This window comes from Entelurus aequoreus, linkage group LG03, assembly GCF_033978785.1.
Source record: "Entelurus aequoreus isolate RoL-2023_Sb linkage group LG03, RoL_Eaeq_v1.1, whole genome shotgun sequence".
NCBI lineage: Eukaryota > Metazoa > Chordata > Actinopteri > Syngnathiformes > Syngnathidae > Entelurus > Entelurus aequoreus.
The window spans coordinates 2,045,118-2,061,501 of NC_084733.1; the positions used below are offsets into that span (position 1 = coordinate 2,045,118).

At 38.8% G+C, this 16,384-nt stretch overlaps 1 protein-coding gene across 2 annotated transcripts in view; it reads left to right on the forward strand.

Moving 5' to 3' along the window:
* The first annotated feature begins 335 nt into the window (after positions 1-335).
* The window catches only part of LOC133646008 (paralemmin-1-like), an 84,232-nt gene continuing 68,183 nt past the window's right edge, over positions 336-16,384 (forward strand). Inside the window, exon 1 of one of the 2 annotated variants that reach the window (XM_062040945.1) lies at positions 336-571. The gene's annotated coding sequence lies outside the window, so the exon portion shown is untranslated. Of the gene's footprint in view, positions 572-802; positions 1,055-16,384 lie in introns of those variants that run through there. The other variant, XM_062040946.1, reaches the window with a different exon arrangement.

Below are 16,384 nucleotides of genomic sequence, written 5' to 3' on the forward strand. Positions count from 1 at the left end.
AATGAAAAAAAGACATGTGTTTCACACTTTTAGCCACTAGAGGGCGACAGAGTTCAATATAAAGAGAAAATAACGGGGCTATTTTGTTTGTTTCATAACAGATCTGAGCTCCTTTCGGACGTCACAAGACAACACAAGGGAAGCAGGGGCGTATCTTATCAGTACAAGACCCCCCCCCCCCCACCCCCACCCCACCCCCCCCCTGCGCCCACCTCCTCCGTCCTCTTTTAAAAGAAAGGGCGGTGCATCCCTCCCTCCCTCCCTCCCTCCCACCCCCCTCCTCCTCATTCCACCTCGCTCCCCCCAGTAACGACATTACAACCCGCCGCTAACCGGACGCCAGCGCCGCCGCCCATGAGAGCTCCGCCGCGCCGACGCAGAGCAGCGCCGAGTGCGTCGAGGAGGCTCCGAGCCGCGGGGGAGTGAGCAGCATCAGTGTCGGCCTGCAGGGTCCAGCATCACCTCCGAGAGGCAGCGGGAGAAGCAGCCCACAAATAAACACCTTTTTTGTTTTTTTTCCCGGGGTGGGCGGAGCAGACGTCCGCGAGCGTGAAAAGGGGAACAGCATCGAGTAAGTCTTTTATTTACTCTTGTTAGATGGCAACGCTGACAGGTGGAAGAAGACGGCTCCATCATGTCTTATTGATCTGTTGTTGTGTCAGCATCAGCACCACCATCATCATCATCATCATCTCTTAGCTTAGCTTAGCTTAGCTTCCAATGCAGGGATGCTGAGGAGGTGAGGGTCTCATCCTCCATGCTGGCTTGCTGCCTCCAACATGGCGCACCTCCATGCTGGCCCGTCTGGAATGTGTGTGTGGAGGGAGGGGAAGCGGGGACCATCACTCCCAAGCCACGCTGGCCCCCGGTCCTTCCTAGTCCCTCGTGGCGCCCGTTGTTGCCGTGTGTCGTTTGTGTTCCCCCTCCGAAAAGCCACGGTTTGAGCACAGGGAGTCCTTTTGTCGACCGCCACCTGCAGAAGGCGACCACGCCGTAAACATAACACACCCATTGCCATGTAGCGACGCGGCACGTAAACCCTTGGACGGGCGAGGTAAGCTGCGGATGAGATTTTTGTTTTTATTGCATTGTTATTGATTCTGCAAAATATATTACATATTTATATGAAATATGTTGTGGGAGGAAAAAACAAATATTTAACTGAGCGTTGCAAGCAATAAATCCAGTGTACCTAATCATGTGACCTAATTGAAGGTTCCTCGTTAAAGGCGTTTTTTTTTACAAATTTAAAATAAGAAGTGTATTAACGACACTTTTTGGGGAAAGATATGACAACGAATGCATTTTAACTCGTAAATAAAAGTCTGCTAACAGCGGACCCAGCCCATAAAGTCGGATAAATAACCATCCAAAAAGCGCCAACAGTACTCCATTTACATTTTGTGACTTAATTATTGAACAAGTATTAGTTATGTTGTTATTATAAGTGCTAACGCAGACAAACTATTTATGGCGGCGATCACTACCTATGTTTACATCATGGAGTGGTCTGCTGTTTCCTCGCTTCCCTGCTCCTTGGAAGTTTATTGTCGATCATAAATCATGCCTCTCACCTGGATAGTAGAAGGATGAGGGCGGAATCCGCCAAGTTGGTACACTTTTCATGTTTTTGATGCCAACATCTCTTGTCGTGGGGAAAAAAACAAATAAATAACTGAGCGTTGCAAGCATTAAATCCAGTGTACCTAATCATGTGACCTAATTTCTCGTTAAAGGTGTATTTTTTTTTTTTTACCAATTTGAATAAGAAGTGTATTAAAGGGGAACAGCGCTTTTTGGGAAAGATATGACGACGAATGTATTTTTTTAATGCATTTTAACTCGTAAATAAACGTAAATAAAAGTCTGCTAACAGCGGACCCAGCCCATAAAATCGGATAATTAACCATCCAAAAAGCGCCAACAGTACTCCATTTACATTTTGTGACTTAATTATTAAACAAGTATTAGTGATATTGTTATTATAAGTGCTAACGCAGACAAACTATTTATAGCGGCGATCACTACCTATGTTTACATCATGGAGTGGTCTGCTGTTTCCTCGCTTCCCTGCTCCTTGGAAGTTTATTGTCGATCATAAATCATGCCTCTCACCTGGATAGTAGAAGGATGAGGGCGGAATCCACCAAGTTGGTACACTTTTCATATTTGTGTTGCCAACATCTCTTCTTGTGGGAGGAAAAAAATAAATATTTAACTAAACGTTGCAAATATTCAATCCAGTGTACCTTAATAATGTGACCTAATTGAAGGTTCCTCGTTAAAGGTGTATTTTTTTTTCTTACCAATTTGAAATAAGAAGTGTATTAAAGGGGAACGGCGTTTTTGGGGAAAGATACGACGACAAATTAATTTTTTTAATGCATTTTAACTTGTAAATAAAAGTCTGCTAACAGCGGACCCAGCCCATAAAATCGGATAAATAACCATCCAAAAAGCACCAACAGTACTCCATTTACATTTTGTGACTTAATTATTGAACAAGTATTAGTGATATTGTCATTATAAGTGCTAACGCAGACAAACTATTTAAAGCGGCGATCACTACCTATGTTTACATCATGGAGTGGTCTGCTGTTTCCTCGCTTCCCTGCTCCTTGGAAGTTTATTGTAGATCATAAATCATGCCTCTCACCTGGATAGTAGAAGGATGAGGGCGGAATCCACCAAGTTGGTACAGTTTTTATAATTTTGTTGCCAACATCTCTTGTTGTGGGAGGAAAAAAACAAATATTTAACTTAGCGTTGCAAGCATTAAATCCAGTGTACCTAATCATGTGACCTAATTTCTCGTTAAAGGTGTTTTTTTTTTTTTTTACCAATTTGAAATAAGAAGTGTGTTAAAGGGGAACGGCGCTTTTGGGGAAAGATATGACGACTAATGTATTTTTTTTAATGCATTTTAACTTGTAAATAAACGTAAATAAAAGTCTGCTAACAGCGGACCCAGCCCATAAAATCGGATAAAAGGGCATCCAAAAAACGCCAAGAGTACCCTATGTACATATTGTGACTTAATTATTGAACAAGTATTAGTGATATTGTCATTATAAGTGCTAACGCGGACAAACTATTTATAGCGGCGATCACTACCTATGTTTACATCATGGAGTGGTCTGCTGTTTCCTCGCTTCCCTGCTCCTTGGAAGTTTATTGTCGATCATAAATCATGCCTCTCACCTGGATAGTAGAAGGATGAGGGCGGAATCCGCCAAGTTGGTACACTTTTCATATTTTTGTTGCCAACATCTCTTGTTGTGGGAAAAAAAACAAATAAATAACTGAGCGTTGCAAGCATTAAATCCAGTGTACCTAATAATGTGACCTAATTTCTCGTTAAAGGTGTATTTTTTTTTTTTTACCAATTTGAAATAGGAAGTTCACAATCATTATGAAAGACATGACGACGGATGTATTTTTTAAATACATTTTAGCTCGTAAATAAACGTAAATAAAAGTCCGATAACAGTGGAGTCAATGGTAGGTCCTCTATTCCGCCCATAAAATCCAATAAATAACCATTCAAAAAGTGAATATTGAATATTAACCAAGTATTGGAGATATTGTTATTATAAGCGTTAACACAGACAAACTATTTATAGCGGCGATCACTACCTATGTTTACATCATGGAGTGGTCTGCTGTTTCCTCGCTTCCCTGCTCCTTGGAAGTTTATTGTCGATCATAAATCATGCCTCTCACCTGGATAGTAGAAGGATGAGGGCGGAATCCACCAAGTTGGTACACTTTTCATATTTTTGTTGCCAACATCTCTTGTTGTGGGAGGAAAAAAAACAAATATTTAACTGAGCGTTGCAAGCATTAAATCCAGTGTACCTAATAATGTGACCTACTTGAAGGTTCCTCGTTAAATGTGTATTTTTATTTTTTTTTACCAATTTGAAATAAGAAGTGTATTAAAGGGGAACGGCGCTTCTTGGGAAAGATATGACGATGAATGTATTTTTTTAATGCATTTTAACTTGTAAATAAAAGTCTGCTAACAGCGGACCCAGCCCATAAAATCGGATAAATAACCATCCAAAAAGCGCCAACAGTACTCCATTTACATTTTGTGACTTAATTATTGAAGAAGTATTAGTGATATTGTTATTATAAGTGCTAACGCAGACAAACTATTTATAGTGGCGATCACTACCTATGTCTACATCAGGGGTCACCAACGCGGTGCCCGCGGGCACCAGGTAGCCCGTAAGGACCAGATGAGTAGCCCGCTGGCCTGTTCTAAAAATAGCTCAAATAGCAGCACTTACCAGTGAGTTGCCTCTATTTTTTAAATTTGTATTTATTTACTAGCAAGCTGGTCTCGCTTTGCCCGACATTTTTAATTCTAAGAGAGACAAAACTCAAATAGAATTTGAAAATCCAAGAAAATATTTTAAAGACTTGGTCTTCACTTGTTTAAATAAATTCATTATTTTTTTTACTTTGCTTCTTATAACTTTCAGAAAGACAATTTTAGAGAAAAAATACAACCTTAAAAATGATTTTAGGATTTTTAAACACATATACCTTTTTACCTTTTAAATTCCTTCCTCTTCTTTCCTGACAATTTAAATCAATGTTCAAGTAAATTAATATTTTTTATTGTAAAGAATAATAAATAAATTTTAATTTAATTCTTCATTTTAGCTTCTGTTTTTTCGACGAAGAATATTTGTGAAATATTTCTTCAAACTCATTATGATTAAAATTCAAAAAAAATATTCTGGCAAATCTAGAAAATCTGTAGAATCAAATTTAAATCTTATTTCAAAGTCTTTTGAATTTCTTTTAAAATGTTTGTTCTGGAAAATCTAGAAGAAATAATGATTTGTCTTTGTTCGAAATATAGCTTGGTCCAATTTGTTATATATTCTAACAAAGTGCAGATTGGATTTTAACCTATTTAAAATATGTCATCAAAATTGTAAAATTAATCTTAATCAGGAAAAATTACTAATGATGTTCCATAAATTATTTTTTTAATTTTCTCAAAAAGATTCGAATTAGCTAGTTTTTCTCTTCTTTTTTTCGGTTGAATTTTGAATTTTAAAGATTCGAAATTGAAGATAAACTATGTTTCAAAATCTAATTGTCATTTTTTTCGTGTTTTCTCCTCTTTTAAACCGTTCAATTAAGTGTAAATATCATTAATTATTAATAATAACATAGAGTTAAAGGTAAATTGAGCAAATTGGCTATTTCTGGCAATTTATTGAAGTGTGTATCAAACTGGTAGCCCTTCGCATTAATCACTACCCAAGAAGTAGCTCTTGGTTTCAAAAAGGTTGCTGACCCCTGGTCTACATCATGGCGTGGTCTGCTGTTTCCTCGCTTCCCTGCTCCTTGGAAGTTTATTGTCAATCATAAATCATGCCTCTCACCTGGATAGTAGAAGGATGAGGGCGGAATCCACCGAGTTGGTACACTTTGACAGCCAACTTTGACACAGTCCGCACAACGGTGAGTTCAAGGGCTGCTGAAATTGGTAGGACAAAACGGCGCTGGCCAAATGCTGTCATGAGTGAAGCATAAACACAAACATATTCAACAGTGGGCTTTCTAACAAGTAGGGAGGTTTGTGTTTGTCCTCCTACAGAAACCATATTACAACAAACAACATATTTTTCACCCCATTTTGTTTACAATTTCCATACATTTTTGAAAAAGCTCCATGGATCCAGCAGGGCGCCGCTACAGAGCCGCATGTGGCTCTAGAGCCGCGGGTTGTTGATATGGTAAATGTCAAAAAGTGACAGAAAAGGGCAGCTGTGGTCTGACTTGTGTTTGGTCATCGCCTTTGTGTCTGCTTTGTGTGCATTTGTCAAACAATAAGCTGCTGCTGCGTTTGCTTGGGGGATCTGGGACTTATCTGCCTTCATCGGTTCCGACGGAGGAAATGGACTTCTAATTGCAGGACTGTGTGGCTGACAAAATGGGCGACTTGTGAACGTGGAGTCGGGATTACTTTAAGCCACGGGTGTGAAACTCCAGGCCTGGGGGCCAAGTCTGGCCCATCCATCCATCTCCCCAGCCACTTTGTCCAGCTCCTCCCGGGGGATCCCGAGGCGTTCCCACATAGTCTTCCCAACGTGTCCTGGGTCTTCCCCTTGGCCTCCTGTTGGTCGGACGTGCCTTAAAAACCTTTCTTGGGAGGCGTTCGGGTGGCATCCTGACCAGATGCCCGAACCACCTCATCTGGCTCCTCTCCATGTGGAGGAGCAGCGGCTGACCTACTCGGTGGCTTAGTGGTTAGAGTGTCTGCCCTGAGAAGGGTAGGTTGCGAGTTCAAACCCCGGCCGAGTCATACCAAAGACTATAAAAATGGGAGCCATTACCTCCCTGCTTGGCACTCAGCATCAAGGGTTGGAATTGGGGGTTAAATCACCAAAAATGATTCCCGGGCACGGCACCGCTGCTGCCCACTGCTCCCCTCACCTCCCAGGGGGTGATCAAGGGTGACGGGTCAAATGCTGAGGACAAATTTCACCACACCTAGTGTGTGTGTGACTATCATTAGTACTTTAACTTTAGCTTTACTTTGAGCTCCTCCCGGATGAAAGAGCTTCTCACACCCTATCTCTAAGGGAGAGACCCGCCACCTGGCGGAAGTAACTCATTTGGGCCACTTGTACCCATGATCTTGTCCTTTCGGTCATAACCCAAAGCTCATGACCATAGGTGAGGACGGGAACGTAGATCGACCGGTAAATTGAGAGCTTTGCCTTCCGGCTCAGCTCCTTCTTCACCACAACAGATCGATACAGCGTCCGCATTACTGAAGACGCCGCACCGAGCCGTCTGTCGACCTCACCATCCACTCTTCCCTCACTCGTGAACAAGACTCCGAGGTACTCAAACTCCTTCACATGGGGAAAGATCTCCTACCCAACCCGGAGATGGCGCTCCACCCTTTCCCGGGCGAGAACCAATGGACTCGGACTTGGAGGTACTGATTCTCAACCCAGTCGCGAACCGATCCAGTGAGAGCTGAAGATCCTGGCCGGATGAAGCCATCAGGACCGCATCATCTGCAAAAAGCAGAGACCTAATCCTGCGGCTAAGTCTGGCCCGCCATATCATTTTATGTGGCCTGCAAAAGCCTGGAATTATAACGTATCTTTTCCTTCCGGCCCACGGATGAATTATCTATGATATTTGACTAGTATTAGAATCGGCTTGCAGGCCACACCAATACTCCATACAGCAACCCCCCCTCTCCAATAATGGCTAAAGGGAAGGTGGACGGTGAGAACGGGTGGTTTCACGCCAGGTGGGAGGCAGAGTACATGTTCCACGGAGGTAGAAGGTGAACCTGTGTGGAGAAAGTGAGGCTGTGATGAAAGAACATCATCTCAGAAGGTACTATGAGACGTCTAAGAAAGACAAAGACAAGGGTAAGGACACGGAACAAAGCCTAGGGAAGGTGGAAGAATTAAAACGAGGTCTTAAGTCCCGGCAGGCTCTGTTCACAAAAGCCACATCACAAAGCTATGGTAAATGGTAAATGGGTTATACTTGTTGTGGAGGTTTCCGTGTTGTGGGTTCTCCTGACTGCAATAGACCTTCTCGGAAGCCCGGGAGTTTGGGTTGAACTTGAACAATCTTTTATTGTGGTATGCACACGCCAGGACAGCACTCTGCTCTACAACTTGTCAGTCTTTCTTGTGTGTGTGCTCAACTCCAACTCCATCTCCGTGTGTCGGCGCGGCTGCTGCTGATAAGCATGGCGGGTGATTGGATGATGAGCCCCGGCTGGGTAATCCAATAACCTGTCAAGCTGTGCTCCGAGGCCGGTCCTAACACGCCCCCCTCCACGCTTTTCTACCTTCAAGGTACTCAAAGCACTTTGAGACTATTTCCACATTCACCCATTCACACACTGATGGCGGGAGCTGCCATGCAAGGCCCTAACCACCACCCATCAGGAGCAAGGGTGAAGTGTCTTGCTCAAGGGCACAACGGACTGGACAAGGTTGGTAGAAGGGGATTGAACCAGGAACCCTCAGGTTGCTGGCACGGCCACTTCCCCAACAGCGCCACGCCGTCCCCAAGTTATGGTGGTCGTTTTGACAACTGACACCGTGTTTGATTCTGATTGTAATATTGGAATGATGATAAATGAATGTGTTGTGGCAGTATGCGGATTTCCCCAACGCGGCAACAATCGGTTGCTTTTCCAAACATTTTGAATAAACTGCCAACATTAGAATGCTGGACAGGAAGTGTTTGCATGCTAGTACGCTAACATCTAAGTGCTAACTTTTTTTTTTTTGGCAAAGTTTACGCTTATTCGTCTAATTCCTTACAGTCATAGAACTTGGAATGGGACACATTTTAACTGTTAGCGTGCTAACGCTAGCATGCTAGCACGCTAATATCAAAGTGCTAACTTTTTTTTTTTTTGGCAAAGTTTACACTTATTTGTCTAATTCCTTACAGTCATATAACTTGGAATGGGACAAATGTTAACTGTTAGCGTGCTAACGTTAGCATGCTATCATGCTAACATCAAAGTGCTAACTTTTTAGCTAACTTAACTTATGTTTTCTGTAATTACACAGCTATACACCTTACATTCATATGTGACACATGCATTAAAGTGCTAGCTTTTTGAGCTAATTTTGCAACTGTTTAACCTAGATACTTGACATTAGTTTTGGATGATACCACACATTTAGGTATCAATCCGATGCCAAGTAGTTACAGGATCATACATTGGTCATATTCAAAGTCCTCATGTGTCCAGGGACGTATTTACTGACTTTATAAACATAATATGATTTTTTTTTAAAAGGAAAAAAGATTTTGTGACAATAAAAAATATAAATGTAATCATAGTAATATCGACTAGATACGCTATTGGACTTGGTATCATTACAGTGGATGTCAGGTGTAGATCCACCCATGGCGTTTGTTTACATTCAGGCATGCTAGCTTTTGTTAGCGCTGACGCCGGTACTTGTAAGAAACTAACGTTATTCGTCCCCATGGAAACAAGGATTAGTGATTTAGAAGTAGCTAAACCACTGTGGATGGATGTTAGCTGCTAGCTAGCTAGCCATGTCTTAAAGCACCTCTTCCTGAGGATGTTTCAGTGTTGTAACTTCACCTTTATCGTCAGTTTTTAGGCTAAAATGCATCCGTTCGCCCTTTTCTGTCTACACACTGTGTCTGCTTGTAAGTACTCTGTGTGTGTGCGCTGCCGAACATGCTCCTCTGCTCCTAAAACCAGCAATGTCACCACGCGACAACGCGCCGGTACTTTTCAAACAGAGTATAGTGCCGTTTTTGATTCGTTAGTAACCGCGATGCTATACTAGTACCGGTATACCGTACAACCCTAGTACACGATATGGAAGAAAGGATACAAATACTTTGGTACGAGACATGATCGTTACTGAGAGCGGTTAGTCTATAAGTTCTCAGGGACTCGAATTCCTCTGCTTTTAATTAATGGCTTTGTAAAAACACCGAGACAAAGTCTAAGTTTGTTGTGTTCTTTACCGTGTTCTAAAAAAATACATATATTTCATATAGTTAACATTTGATGAAATATTGCAACAAATACTATATTACACATTTCAAACTTAAAAAATACAGTGTTTCCCATAAACTGCCAAGATGCCTGGGGCGATGGGGGCGTGGCTATGGGCGTGGTCACATGACATCATCGAGTAATTTGCATAATTTACTACAATGATTTCTCTAAAAAGGCTCAAAAAATGTATACTTACTAATTAATAATAACAGTTTTGTTGTAAACGTCCATCCATTTTACAATATAATTACAACACTTTATGTACATATTTATATACAGATTTGAACAATAAGTTATTCACTGAAATATATTTATTAATTGTGGTTCTTACAAAAAATATATCTTATAAAATATAAAAGCTAAAATGTCTCTTAAAGCTCTGCCCCTTTAATTAGTGCATACTAAATAATTTAACTTTAGCCTACTACTACAAGCATATTTTTTACCAGCAACATAAAGTGAAACAGGTGTCCTGCCACAGTCAGTAACAAATAAACAGAAAACAGTAGTGGTGGTAGATAGACACAGAGCTTCATCAAACATCTGATCCACTGAACAAAGAGCTCCAAAAATGTTGAACTTTAGACTGCCATCAGTTTTACTCCCTACACTTAACCATGTGTTTCCTACTGCCTGCACACTTTGCACCCTTTGTTATATACACTTGTTGTGTTTCTAATAGAAATACATTTAATAAAGTCAAATACAAATAAATAAATAAATAAATAAATAAATAAATAAATAAATAAATACAAATAAATAAAAATAAATAAAAATAAATAAAATAAAAAATAAATAAAATAAGGCAACAAGAGAAGTATCCTACACTTCTCTTTTGTAAAGTAAATCTGAACAGCCGATACGGGCATCTACATCAACTATATGATTTGCCTGAGAAGCTGGAGAGGACCAAAAAAAAAAAAAAAAATGTTTTAATATATATATATATATATTTTTTTTTTTTTAATTAATTTTTTTATTTTTTTATTTGTGGAGGACGTAATTCTTTCGTGGCGGGCCGCCACAAATAAATGAATGTGTGGGAAACTCTGAAATATATATGTCTGCTTGACTCATGATTGAAGGGTTTAGGGTTAGGTTTAGGGTTAGGGTTAAGGTTAGGGTTAGGGTTAGGGTTAGGGTTGGGGTTAGGGTTAGGGTTAGGGTTGGGGTTGGGGTTAGGGTTAGGGTTAGGGTTGGGGTTGGGGTTGGGGTTGGGGTTAGGGCTAGGGTTAGGGTTGGGGTCGGGGTCGGGGTCGGGGTTAGGGTTAGGGTTAGGGTTAGGGTTAAGGTTAGGGTTAGGGTTAGGGTTTTCTCAAAGCGCTTTTACATAGAAATGCAAGTTATCCATCAAATTGTACACTGCACAAATGATTTTCACAGCTCAGTTGCCAAAATCTTACGGGAAAGGGTTAGGGTTAGGGTTAGGGTTGGGGTTGGGGTTGGGGTCGGGGTCGGGGTCGGGGTCAGGGTTAGGGTTAGGGTTAAGGTTAGGGTTAGGGTTAGGGTTTTCTCAAAGCGCTTTTACATAGAAATGCAAGTTATCCATCAAATTGTACACTGCACAAATGATTTTTCACAGCTCAGTTGCCAGAATCTTACGGGAAAAAACTAATTATTATTAGTATTTATCCTTTTTTTCATTTACAGTAATACACTGTAAAAGCAGTCAAAACAGTGGTACTCAATTTCCATTTATATATTGTAAAAAAAAACATTTTACTGTAAAATTTGGGCAACTGAACTGTCAGTTTATTTACTGTAAAATCTCCAGATTCTCTTTACAGTGTACAGTACGTACAAAAGTATTATAATAACAAATAATTGTGTAATGAGGCTATTTATATTTATATTCATACAATAATTCACGATAATAAGCTGTCATAACTGCAATGTGAAAAGGAGTTTGACACGCCTGTCATGAAGAATGTAAGACGTTAAAATGAGGGGTGTACCAGTCTGATAAAGATATCGACCATCGGCTTGCATGTGTGATATCATGTGCGATACAAGCCGTCCTGCAGCGTGTTCACATGCAACATCTAAATGTCCTCCAAAAAGCACCACGTTTCTTCTATTTTAGTCAAGTTTTTCACAAAAGGTAAACATTCCGGGCTACTAAGCGCTAGCAGCTACACAACAGCTAAGCACAAACTAGCACACACGCAAGACATACGTAAAACAATTGTCGCACAATAACAAAAAAAAACAGCAGATTTGTCAATATAAACAAGTATCAAATATTATAGTTGCATATTACTTACACGTACAAAGTGGAAGCGTATTAGAAAAGGTCAAGTAACAAATGTGTCCGCGTCATTCAGCTTACTGCATCGTGATCCTAAACTCAGTGTTTCCCATTTAGTTTCTGTTACAACCCACAGGAAGAAGAAACATTTTGACTATAAACAGTATCACTTGTCTTTAAAACTGTTATAAGTACACCTCTGCAGAGCATTGTATCATGATCAACATTAGAGTCAACCAAAAAAAGGAAGAAACGTGGATCAACTTACAATGAAGGTCTGGCCTACAGGCAGGCCAGTCTAGTACCCGCACTCTTTTACAATGAAGCCACGCTGTCGTAACACGTGGCTTGGCATTGTCTTGCTGAAATAAGCAGGGGCGTCCATGCTTGGATGGCAACATATGTTGTTCCAAAAGCTGTATGTACCTTTCAGCATTAATGGTGCCTTCACAGATGTGTAAGTTACCCATGTCTTGGCCACTAATACACCCCCATACCATCACAGATGTGTAAGTTACCCATGTCTTGGCCACTAATACACCCCCATACCATCACACATGCTGCCTTTTACACTTTCACCCTAGAACAATCCGGATGGTTCTTTTCCTCACGACGTCCACAGTTTCCAAAAACAATTTGAAATGTGGACTCGTCAGACCACAGAACACTTTTCCACTTTGCATCGGTCCATCTTAGATGAGCTCGGGCGACGTTTCTGGGTGTTGTTGATAAATGGCTGTGGCTTTGCATAGTGGAGTTTTAACTTGCACTTACGGATGTAGCGACCAACTGTAGTTACTGACAGTGGGTTTCTGAAGTGTTCCTGAGCCCATGTGGTGATATCCTTTACACACTGATGTGGCTTTTTGATGCAGTACAGCCTGAGGGATGGAAGGTGTGTAATATCATGGCTTACATGCAGTGATTTCTCCACATTCTCCGAACCTTTTGATGATATTACGGAGCGTAGATGGTGAAACCCCTAAATTCCTTGCAATAGCTTGGTTGAGAAATGTTGTTCTTCAACATTTGTTGACAAAGTGGTGACCCTCGCCCCGTCCTCGTTTGTGAACGACAGAGCATTGCACGGAAGCTGCTTTTACACCCAATCATGGCACCCACCTGTTCCCAATTAGCCCGCTCACCTGCGGGGCGTTCCAAATAAGAGCATTCCCTCAACTTTCTCACTCTTTTTTGCCACTTGTGCCAGCTTTTTTGGAAGACGTTTTTCCAGTGTGAACATGAAATATCTCGTCTTTGCAGTCTATTCAATTGAATATAAGTTGAAAAGGATTTGTTGTATTCTTTGTTTATTTACACAACGTGACAACTGCACTGCTTTTGAGTTTTGTAAATGAATGTTGCACTTTTTAGTTCCAGGAACTTTCATGACTTCTGTGTCGTTGGACTCGACTTTGGGGGTCGTGGAGTCCAATAAACAGCTCTTAGGAGTACTTCAGTGTAGATTGGACCTGGGTGAAATGCCCCCCCCCCCCCCCCCCATTATCGTTATCGTTGTTTCCGATAAGTCCGACACGGCGTTGTCACGTTGATCTGCCGGGGGGATATTTTTAGACTCGCCGCAACGTGACGATGAAAGAGCCCTCTTCTCCATGACGCCGGCGTTGGCTGTTAATGGCGTCGCTTTGAGCGCCATGGTGTTAAAGGAGTTGTGGGAGGAAGAGAGCGTGTGGAATGTGGAGAAGGAACATCTGGAAGTGTGGTGTAGTAGTGATGATGCAATACAAGGTACCTTGTCTCAGCCTCCTCCTCTTTTTCTCCTGGAGAGTCAATCTACCTCCATCTTCACTTACTGATGATAAGACTGAGAAGATCTGCTTTTTCTCCTTTTTATCTGTTCCAGTCGCTTGGATCATGAAGGAAAACGTTCACACACACACACACACACACACACACACACAGGCAAACACACTTTCTTGTATTTGTTACCTTCTCGAGACCTCCGACAAAATGCCTACCTCCAGTATCATAATAAAAGTCGTCATTTTACTCAACACGAGTCAAAATTTTACAAGAAAAACGGAGCATTTGTGCAATATTATGATAAAAGTTGGGATTTTACTCAATAACAGTGGCAATTTTGCAAGAAAAGCTTAAAATGTTGGCAATTTTATGAAAAGAGTCATAATTTTGCTAGACAAAAGTCACAATTTTATAAGAAAACTTTGACATTTTGGCGATATTGTAATAGTAATCGGAATTTTTGCTTGGCAAAATTATGACAAAAGTCATAATTTTACCAAAAAAAAAATGTCACTGTTTTACAAGAACAACAAAAAATGGCAATATTGTGATAAAATATACATGTATTATGACAAATGTCACCATTTTGCATGAAAAAGTAATAATTTTACATAAAAAAAGTAATAATTTAATCATTTTACGAGAACATTTTTGCAAAATTACAGAAACAGAAAGAAAATGAGGAGTTGTTCCCAATTTTATTAGAAAAAAGTCGACACATTGTGATAAAAAGACTGCCTTTAGTAAAAAATGTTTTTATTCGGAATTTTTACTTGGCAAAATTTTGCCAAGACAAATGTCACCATTTTGCATTAAAAAGTAATAATTTTACATAAAAAAAGTAAAAATTCCGATTATTATTATAATATCGCCAAAGTGTCAACGTTTTCTTATGACAAAATTATGACAAAAGTCATAATTTTACCAAAAAAAAATGTCACTGTTTTACAAGAACAACAAAAAATGGCAATATTGTGATAAAATATACATGTATTATGAAAAATGTCACCATTTTGCATGAAAAAGTAATAATTTTACATAAAAAAGTAATCATTTTACGAAAGCATTTTTGCAATATTACAGAAACAGAAAGAAAATGAGGAATTGTTCCCAATTTTATTAGAAAAAAGTCGACACATTGTGACAAAAAGACTGCCTTTAGTAAAAAATGTTTTTGTTTGGAATTTTTACTTGGCAAAATTTTGCCACGTAAAAATTCACAAAAGTCACAATTTTATAAGAAAACTTTGACATTTTGGCGATATTGTAATAGTAATCGGAACTTTTCTTGGCAAAATTATGACAAAAGTCATAATTTTACAAAAAAAATGTCACTGTTTTACAAGAACAACAAAAAATGGCAATATTGTGATAAGATATACATGTATTATGACAAATGTCACCATTTTGCATGAAAAAGTAATAATTTTACATAAAAAAAGTAATAATTTTACATAAAAAAAGTAATAATTTAATCATTTTACGAGAACATTTTTGCAATATTACAGAAACAGAAAGAAAATGAGGAATTGTTCCCAATTTTATTAGAAAAAAGTCGACACACTGTGAGAAAAAGACTGCCTTAAGTAAAAAAAAAATTTGTTCTGAATTTTTACTTGCTTTTTACTTATTCGTCATAATTTTGCCAAGTAAAAATTCCGATTATTATTATAATATCGCCAAAGTGTCAAGGTTTTCTTGTGACAAAATTATGACAAAAGTCATAATTTTACCCAAAAAAAAGTCCCTGTTTTACAAGAACAAAAAAAAAAATGGCAATATTGGGATAAAAGTCAGAATTTTATATGACAAATGTTGCCATTTTGCATTAAAAAGTAATAATTTTACAAAAAAGTAATAATTTTACAAAAAAAAGTAATAATTTTACATAAAAAGTAATAATTTTTCGAGAACATTTTTGCAATATTACAGAAACAGAAAGAAAATGAGTTGTTCCCAATTTTATTAGAAAAAAGTCGACACATTGTGAGAAAAAGACTGCCTTTAGTAAAAAAATGTTTTTATTCTGAATTTTTACTTGGCAAAATTATGACTTTTGTCATAATTTTGCCAAGTAAAAATTCCGATTATTATTATAATATCGCCAAAGTGTCAACGTTTTCTTATGACAAAATTATGACAAAAGTCATAATTTTACAAAAAAAAATGTCCCTGTTTTACAAGAACAACAAAAAAAATGGCAATATTGTGATAAAAGTCAGAATTTTATATGACAAATGTTGCCATTTTGCATTAAAAAGTAATAATTTTACATTAAAAAAAGTAATAATTTTACAAAAAAAGTAATAATTTTACAAAAAAAGTTATAATTTTACATAAAAAAGTAATAATTTTTCGAGAACATTTTTGCAATATTACAGAAACAGAAAGAAAATGAGAAATTGTTCCCAATTTTATAAGAAAAAAGTCGACACATTTTTTTTTCCCAAATTTTTTGTTTGTAATTGGTTTTTAATCATCATTAATTACTTCAAGTTATTATACTATGTCTCTATATACATATGTTTTTTATTATTTTTATAGATTTTTGTATATTTTTTATTATTTTTATTGATTTTGGCCAAAGGAGGCATATTTAAATTTCTTACACACACTTGTTATTTCATATGTTGACCAGAGAGGGAGCACTTTTAAAAGCGACACACAGTCCATTTGAAAGATCCCTCCTTTTTGGGACCGCCCTCATGTTGATAGATGTCACCAGCAGGGGTGCAAATGAGACATTGTCTATTAGATGCAATGTTATTGATTTATGTCATCACTTGTTCACACCTCCTCATATGGAA